The sequence below is a fragment of the Arachis duranensis genome, chromosome 4 (genome assembly GCF_000817695.3).
Source record: "Arachis duranensis cultivar V14167 chromosome 4, aradu.V14167.gnm2.J7QH, whole genome shotgun sequence".
NCBI classification, from domain to species: domain Eukaryota; kingdom Viridiplantae; phylum Streptophyta; class Magnoliopsida; order Fabales; family Fabaceae; genus Arachis; species Arachis duranensis.
Window position 1 is genome coordinate 47,808,602 of NC_029775.3, and position 7,441 is coordinate 47,816,042.

Genomic DNA, 7,441 nt, shown 5'->3' on the forward strand with positions numbered 1-7,441 from the left:
ATGAAAAAGAAAGAAAAAGTGCAGTCATTTGTAAAGGATAGTACATATGAGTGGGTGAGTGAAAATGTTAAAATACGTGGGTCACTAATGAGCGGATAATTTATACGCTTTTTGGCGTTGTTTTTAGGTAGTTTTTAATAGGATCTAGCTACTTTTAGGAATGTTTTTATTAGTTTTTATGCAAAATTCACATTTCTGGACTTTACTATGAGTTTGTGTGTTTTTCTGTGATTTCATGTGTTTTCTGGCTGAAATTGAGGGACCTGAGCAAAAATCTGATTCAGGCTGAAAAAAGACTGCTGATGCTGTTGGATTCTGACCTCCCTGCACTAAAAATCGATTTTCTGGATCTACAAAACTCCAAATGGTGCGCTCTTAACTGCGTTGAAAAAGTAGACATCTAGGGCTTTCGAGCAACATATAATAGTCCATACTTTATTCGAGTTTAGACAACGCAAACGGGCGTTCAACGCCAGTTCCATGCTGTATTCTAGAGTAAAACGCCAAAAACACGTCACAAACCAGAGTTAAATGCCAAAAAGATGTTACAACTTGGCGTTTAACCCCAAGAGAAGCCTCTACACGTGTAAAGCTTAAGCTCAGCCTAAACACACACCAAAGTAGGCCCCGGAAGTGGATTTCTACACTAAGACTTATTTCTGTAAACCCTAGTAACCAGTTTAATATAAATAGAACTTTTTACTATTGTATTAGACATCTTGGTATCTATCTTTGGACATTTAGTTCTTAGACTTTGGGGTTGGCCACTCGGCCATGCCTGGACCTTTATCTAAAATTCCCACCAATAAATTACATAAGTATCTTTATCTCTATTTTATGTTTTATTTATCTCTATATTCGAAAACCGTTATAAGCATTTGAATCCGCCTGACTGAGATTTATAAGATGACCATAGCTTGCTTCATACCGACAATCTTCGTGGGATCGACCCTTACTCACGTAATGTATTACTTGGACGACCCAGTGCACTTGCTGGTTAGTTGTGCGAAGTTGTGAAGAGTGATATTACAATTGTGCGTACCAAGTTGTTGTCGCCATTGAGATCACAATTTCGTGCACCAAGTTTATGGTGCCATTGCCGGGGATTGTTCGAGTTTGGACAACTGACGGTTCATCTTGTTGATCACATTAGGTAATTCTCTTTTCAAAAAGTTTTCAAAAATCTTTCAAAAATTTTTATTTGTTTTCGTTTTTCCAAAAAGAAATATTCGAAAAACCCAAAAAAATTAATAAAATCATAAAAACCAAAAATATTTTGTGTTTCATGTTTGAGTCTTGAGTCAATTTTTATGTTTGGTGTCAATTGCATGTTTTTAAAATTTATGCATTTTTTTTTGAAAAATTCATGCATGGTGTTCTTCATGATCTTCAAGTTGTTCTTGGTAAGTCTTCTTGTTTGATCTTCATATTTTTTTGTTTTGTGTCTTTTGTTGTTTTTCATATGCATTTTTGAATTCTTAGAGTCTAAACATTAAAAATTTCTAAGTTTGGTGTCTTGCATGTTTTTCTTGTCTTGAAAATTTTTCAAAGATAAGTCTTGATGTTCATCTTGATCTTCAAAGTGTTCTTGGTGTTCATCTTGACATTCATAGTGTTCTTGCATGCATCATGTGTTTTGATTTATAATTTTCATGTTGTGAGTCATTTTTGTGTTTTTCTCTCTCCTCATTAAAAATTCTAAAATAAAAAAATTATCTTTCTCTTATTTTACTCATAAATTTCGAAATCTTTGGGTTGACTTAGTCAAAAAATTTTAAAATAAGTTGTTTCTTGTTAGTCAAGTCAAAATTTCAATTTTAAAAATCCTATCTTTTCAAAATCTTTTTCAAAAATCAAATCTTTTTCATTTTTCTTATTATTTTTCGAAAATTTTAAAAAGTGATTTCAAAATATTTTTCTTAATTTCATTTCAAAATTTCGAAAACCTTACTAACAATTAATGTGATTGATTCAAAAATTTGAAGTTTGTTACTTTCTTGTTAAGAAAGGTTCAATCTTTAAATTCTAGAATCATATCTTTAAGTTTCTTGTTAGTCAAGTAATCAATTTTAATTTTAAAAAAAATCAAATCTTTTTCAAACATATCTTTTTCAAATCATATCTTTTTCAAAATCAATTTCAAAAATCTTTTCTAACTCCTTATCTTTTCAAAATTGATTTTCAAATCTTTTTCAACTAACTAATTAACTTTTTATTTATTTCTTATCTTTTTCAAAACCACCTAACCACTTTTCTCTTTCTAATTTTCGAAAATTCCTCACTCTTTTTCAAAATTCTTTTTAATTAACTAATTGTTCCAAATTTTAATTTTAATTTTATTTCTTCTCTTAATTTTCGAAAATCACTAACCATTTTTTCAAAACAATTTTCGAAAACTCATCTCTCTCACCTCATTCTATTTATTTATTTATTTACTAACACTTCTCTTCATCTAAAAATTCACCTAGTTGTCTTCAAGAATCAACATACTTAACTAGGAGAATCAATAACACTATCTGAACTCTGAGTTCCTATGGATGCCAATCATTCTAAACTTCTAAGGATAAAGTGAGATGCTAAAACTGTTCAGAAGCAAAAAGCTACAAGTTCGGCTCATCTAATTAGAACTAATATTCATTGATATTTTGAGATTTATAGTATATTCTCTTCTTTTTATCTTATTTGATTTTCAGTTGCTTGGGGACAAGCAACAATTTAAGTTTGGTGTTGTGATGAGCGGATAATATATACGCTTTTTGGCATTATTTTTAGGTAGTTTTTAGTAGGATCTAGCTACTTTTAGGGAGGTTTTTATTAGTTTTTATGCAAAATACACATTTTTGGACTTTACTACGAGTTTGTGTGTTTTTCTGTGATTTCAAGCATTTTCTGGCTGAAATTGAGGGACCTGAGCAAAAATCTGATTCAGGCTAAAAAAGGACTATTGATGCTGTTGGATTCTGACCTCCCTGCACTCGAAACGGATTTTCTGGAGTGACAAAACTTCAAATGGCGCCCTCTCAACTGCTTTGGAAAGTATACATCCAGGGCTTTCCAGCAATATATAATAGTCCATACTTTATTCGAGTTTAGACGACACAAACTGGCGTTCAACGCCAGTTCCATGCTGCATTCTGGAGTAAAACGCCAGAAACACATCACAAACCAGAGTTAAACGCCAAAAACATGTTACAACTTGGTGTTTAATCGCAAGAGAAGTCTCTGCACGTGTAAAGCTGAAGCTAAGCCCAAGCACACACCAAAGTAGGCCCCGGAAGTGGATTTCTGCACTAAGACTTATTTCTGTAAAGCCTAGTAACTAGTTTAATATAAATAGAACTTTTTACTATTGTATTAGACATCTTGGAATCTATATTTGGACGTTTAGTTCTTAGACTTTGGGGACTGGCCATTCGGCCATGCCTGGACCTTTATCACTTATGTATTTTCAACGGTGGAGTTTCTACACACCATAGATTAAGGTGTGGAGCTCTGCTGTCCCTCGAGTATTAATGTAATTACTATTGTTCTTCTGTTCAATTCAACTTATTCTTATTCTAAGATATCCGCTAGACTTCAACATGATTAATGTGATGATCCGTGACACTCATCATCATTCTCACCTATGAACGCGTGCCTGACAACCACTTCCGTTCTACCTTAGATCGAGTGCGTATCTCTTAGCCTCCATTCCGAAAGATCGGAGACTTCGTGGTATAAGCTAGAATTATTGGCGGCCATTCCTAAGATCCAGAAAGTCTAAACTTTGTCTGTGGTATTCCGAGTAGAATCTGAGATGGGATGACTGTGATGAGCTTCTAACTCGCGAGTGTTGGGCGTAGTGACATACGCAAAAGAATCACTGGATTCTATTCCAATATGATCGAGAACCGACAGATGGTTAGCCGTGCTGTGACAGAGCATTTGGACCATTTTCACTAAGAGGATGGGAGTTAGCCATTGACGCTGATGAAACCCAAACATACAGCTTTTCCATAGAAAGGAGTAAGAATGATTGGATGAAAGCAGTAGGAAAGCAGAGATTCAGCAAGAACACAGTATCTTCATGCGCTTATCTGAAATTCCCACCAATGAATTAAATAAGTATCTTTATCTCTATTTTATGCTTTATTTATCTTTATAATTGAAAACCATTATAACCATTTGAATCTGCCTGACTGAGACTTACAAGATGACCATAGCTTGCTTTATACCGACAATCTCCGTGGGATCGACCCTTACTCACGTAAGGTATTAATTGGACGACCCAGTTCACTTGCTGGTTAGTTGTGCGAAGTTGTAAGGAGTGATATTACAATTGTGCGTACCAAGTTGTTGGCGCCATTGAGATCACAATTTCTTGCACCAAGTTTATGGCGCCGTTGCCGGGGATTGTTCGAGTTTGGACAACTGACGGTTCATCTTGTTGCTCAAATTAGGTAATTTTCTTTTCAAAAAGTTTTCAAAAAAATCTTTCAAAAATTTTTATTTTATTATCGTTTTTCCAAAAAAAGAAATTTTTGAAAAAACCAATATATATATATATATAATAAAATCATAAAAATCAAAAATATTTTATGTTTCTTGTTTGAGTCTAGTGTCAATTTTTAAGTTTGGTGTCAATTGCATGTTTTAAAAAAATTGTGCATTTTTTCGAAAATTTCATGCATGATGTTCTTCATGATCTTCAAGTTGTTCTTGACAAGTCTTCTTGTTTGATCTTCATATTTTCTTGTTTTGTGTTTTTTTTTTGTTGTTTTTCATATGCATTTTTTGTATTCATAGTGTCTAAACATGAAAAATTTCTAAGTTTGGTGTCTTGCATGTTTTTCTTTTCTTGAAAATTTTCAAAAATAAGTTCTTGATGTTCATCATGATCTTCAAAGTGTTCTTGGTGTTCATCTTGACATTCATAGTGTTCTTGCATGCATCATGTGTTTTGATTCATAATTTTCATGTTGTGAGTCAATTTTTGTGTTTTTCTTTCTCATCATTAAAAATTCAAAAAAATATCTTTTACTTATATCTCTCATAAATTTCGAACTCTTTGGGTTGACTTAGTCAAAAATTTTTAAAATAAGTTGTTTCTTGTAAGTCAAGTCAAGATTTCAATTTTTAAAAATCCTATCTTTTCAAAATCTTTTTCAAAAATCAAATCTTTTTCATTTTTCTTCTTATTTTTCAAAAATTTTAAAATTGATTTTCAAAATCTTTTTCTTATCTTTATTTCATGATTTTCGAAAACTTTACTAACAATTAATGTGATTGATTTAAAAATTTGAAGTTTGTTACTTTCTTGTTAAGAAAGGTTTAATCTTTAAATTCTAGAATCATATCTTTTAGTTTCTTGTTAGTCAAGTAATCAATTTTAATTTTAAAAATCAAATCTTTTTAATTTATTTTTCAAATCTTTTTCAAAATAAATTTCAATCATATCTTTTTAATCATATCTTTTTCAAATCATATCTTTTTCAAAATCAATTTCAAAAATATTTTCTAACTTCTTATCTTTTCAAAAATTGATTTTCAAATCTTTTTCAACTAACTAATTAACTCTTTTTTATTTCTTAACTTTTTCAAAACCACCTAACCACTTTTCTCTTTCTAATTTTCGAAAATCACCATCCATCTTTTACAAAATTCTTTTTAATTAACTAATTGTTTCAAATTTTAATTTTGATTTAATTTTTGAAAATCACTAACCATTTTTCAAAAACAATTTTCGAAAACTCCTCTCTCTCACCTCCTTCTATTTATTTATTCATTTACTAACTATTCTCTTCATCTAAAAATTTGAACCCTCTCTTCTCCTCTATGTTCAAATTTTTCTCATCCTTCTTCTATTCTTTTCTTCTTCTACTCACATAAAGGAATCTCTATACTGTGACATAGAGGATTCGTCTTCCTTTTCTGTTCTCTTCTTTTTCATATGAGTAGGAGCAAGGACAAGGACATTCTTATTGAAGCAGATCTTGAACCTGAAAGGACTCTGAAGAAGAAACTAAGAGAAGCTAAAGCACAACAATCCAGAGAAAACCTTACAGAGAATCTCGAAAAAGAAAGAGACATGGCCGAACCTAATAACAATGGTGGAGGCGCAAGGAGGATGCTTGGTGATTATACTACACCTACTTCTAATTTTTATGGAAGAAGCATCTCAATCCCTGCCATTGGAGCAAACAATTTTGAGCTGAAGCCTCAACTAGTTGCTCTAATGCAACAGAACTGCAAGTTTCATGGACTTCCATCAGAAGATCCCTATCAGTTTTTAACTGAATTCTCGCAAATCTGTGATACTGTTAAGACTAATGGAGTAGATCCTAAAGTCTACAGGCTCATGCTTTTCCTTTCGCTGTAAGAGACAGAGCTAGAACATGGTTGGACTCACAACTTAAAGATAGCCTGGACTCTTGGGATAAGCTGGTCACAGCCTTCTTGGCCAAGTTTTTTCCTCCTCAAAAGCTGAGCAAGCTTAGAGTGGATGTTTAGACCTTCAAGCAAAAAGATGGTGAATCCCTCTATGAAGCTTGGGAAAGATACAAGCAGTTGACCAAAAAATGTCCTTCTGACATGCTTTCAGAGTGGACCATTTTGGATATATTCTATGATGGTCTATCTGAGTTCTCTAAGATGTCACTGGACCATTCTATAGGTGGATCCATTCAGCTAAAGAAAACGCCTGCAGAAGCTCAAGAACTCATTGACATGGTTGCAAATAACTAATTGATGTACACCTCTGAGAGGAATCCTGTGAGTAATGGGATGCCTCAGAGGAAGGAAGTTCTTGAAATTAATGCTCTGAATGCCATGTTGGCTCAGAACAAAATGTTGACTCAGCAAGTCAACATGATTTCTCAGAGTCTGAATGGATTGCAAAATGCATCCAATAGTACTAAAGAAGCATCTTCTGAAGAAGAAGCTTATGATCCTGAGAACCCTGCAATGGCAGAGGTGAATTACAAGGGTGAAGCCTATGGAAAAACCTATAATCCCTCATGGAGAAATCATCTAAATTTCTCATGGAAGGATCAACAAAAGCCCCAACAAGGCTTTAATAATGGTGGAAGAAACAGGTTTAGCAATAGCAAGCCTTTTCCATCATCTTCTCAGCAACAAACAGAGAATTCTGAGCAGAGCCCTTCTAGCTTAGCAAACATAGTCTCTGATCTATCTAAGGCCACTTTAAGTTTCATGAATGAAACAAGGTCCTCCATTAGAAACTTGTAGGCACAAGTGGGTGAGCAGAGTATACATAAGAGAATACAAAAAGAGAGTGCAAGGCCATTGATATAATTAAAATGGCCGAATCCAAAGAGGAAGGGGAGGACGTGAATCCCAATGAGGAAGACCTCATGGTACGTCTTCCAGACAGAAAGGAGTTCCCTATTGAGGACCTAAAGGAATCTGAGGCTCATATAGAGACCATAGAGATTCCATTAAA

General features: G+C 33.3%; 1 non-coding gene across 1 annotated transcript; it reads right to left on the reverse strand.

The window, feature by feature from the left end:
- Positions 1-6,468: 6,468 nt before the first annotated feature.
- On the reverse strand, positions 6,469-6,576 carry LOC127747194 (small nucleolar RNA R71). Its single transcript, XR_008008997.1, has one exon. It is a non-coding gene; the product is annotated as a small nucleolar RNA R71 (small nucleolar RNA).
- Positions 6,577-7,441: the final 865 nt, after the last annotated feature.